We start from the raw sequence: 1846 nt of genomic DNA, 5'->3' as shown, positions 1-1846 counted from the left end.
TGCTTCTCAGCTAGATGGCCGCTTGTTTATCTTCAAGCCTTTAAGACCCCAGACACTATCTTTGGCACCATCAGCTTTCTTGACCACATTTGCTTATGCACCCATTTTGTCTTCAGCAATCATGTCAGGGAAAGTGAACATCACAGAGTACCATGTTAGTAGAACAAATTGTTCTTGTGTTGAGGCCCAGTGTCCATCTGCTGCCGTAATACTTTATAAGTAAATATATGTACATAACTATTCACTTGTCATTGTATATGAATGTATTTACATATATACATGCCTGTATTAGACCTCTATAACTATCCTTTGCCTCCCAGTTCTTTCCTCTATTTTACTTTTCTCCTGTCCCACTCTCATATTTGGCCTTCATTCGGGTTTTGGTAATTCCTCTTGCCCTTGATCGAGCCCCTCCAAGCATTTTTTGCCTCCTTGCCATCAATTTTAGGTCACTTATTCTTCCCTTGTCCCTGGGTTTGTTGGCACCCCACTCCTTGCTGCCCCCCATCTCTCCATCTCCTGACAGTCCCACTGTTCTCTCCTCCGAATTGTTCATCCCTCCTATCCTATCCAGATAGACGTGCATAGACAATAATACGTGCAAAACAAAGCCAAGCAAAACAACAAAAAAAGGAGACGAACAATAAATCAACAACAGCTAATACAACAAAACAAATAAATAAACAAACAAATAAAGAGAAAAAGAAAACTCAACAACAAAAACTGAAAAGCCCTCACATAGTTCCAGGTCTGTCCGTTGACCTTTATGAGTGTTTTCCAGTCCGCTGGGGTGCCACGCCCTGGCCCCCAAGTCCACCTTTGGCATTCCTTGGCTCCCCATGCTGCTCTGCTGTACACCCCTAGTGTTCACTCCGATGCGGTGGGGTCAGATCAGGAACATCTCCCACGGTGCCCAGTGCTGTCCCCCTTGGCGCTATATGTCTGAGGGACACGTCGTCCTGTCCCGTGATGGGCCCGGCCCTGTGATCCTGTGTGCATTGGCTGCTCTGAGCGGGGATATTGCCCTCAGGGATTGGTGGGCTAGGGTATGTTCTACTCTCTCCTTCCCGCTGTGCTCCTGATCAGATGCGCCCCACTTCCTGAGCTGCAGCTTCAGTGTTGTTCTCTGAAGTGCATTCCTCTGGGGTGGGGGTGCTTATGCGATTGGAATTGGGGACCGGCCCGTTACCTCTCTATTCGTTCCCTGGCTCATGCCTGTATGCTGCATTCACGTCTTGGTGAGCCAGGTTGAAGTCTGGTCCCTCTCTCCCTTCTGTGGAGATACAGAGAACACCCTCCTCTTGGGTGGGTAGTACCCTGTTCCCCGGCCACCCCTGTCTCTCTTCCTCCTTATAGTTGGCTGCCATACGTATCCCTGGGTTGGGTTTGGCACCTACATTAGTACCTGGACCTCACCCTGGGTACGTATGTGTTTAGTAGCTCTTCCCATATGTCCCTTTTTGCTTTTTTGTTGTTGTTGTTGCTTACCTCGTGTTGTACTTGTCCTTATGTGTTTGGCTTACTTTGTTTAGCGTAATTTCCTCCAGTTCTTTTCATGCGGCTGTGTGTTTCAGGTGTTCATCACTGCTTTTTAGGGATGTGTAGTACTCCATTGTATGTATGACTACAGTTTTTTAATTAATTCATCCGTTGATGGAAATTTGGGTTATTTCCAACTCCTTGCAATTGTGAACTGCGCCATGATGAACATTGGAGCACAGATGTCTGGCTCTGGTTTGTTTCTTGCCTCTTATGGGTATATGCCTGGTAGGGGGTTTGCTGGGTCATAAGGTAGCTCAATTTCCATCTGTTTTAGAAATCGCCAAATCGATTTCCATAATGGCTG

General features: G+C 46.7%; 1 protein-coding gene across 1 annotated transcript in view; it reads left to right on the top strand.

Moving 5' to 3' along the window:
- The window catches only part of HERC2 (HECT and RLD domain containing E3 ubiquitin protein ligase 2), a 283798-nt gene that overhangs the window by 23521 nt on the left and 258431 nt on the right, over positions 1-1846 (top strand). The gene's annotated exons all lie outside the window — the stretch shown is intronic.

This window comes from Echinops telfairi, unplaced genomic scaffold, assembly GCF_000313985.2.
Source record: "Echinops telfairi isolate 266 unplaced genomic scaffold, ASM31398v2 ScPeMD7_7475;HRSCAF=8513, whole genome shotgun sequence".
NCBI lineage: Eukaryota > Metazoa > Chordata > Mammalia > Afrosoricida > Tenrecidae > Echinops > Echinops telfairi.
Note: the sequence above shows the minus strand (reverse complement) of the source record. Positions and strands in the feature narration are given on the sequence as shown.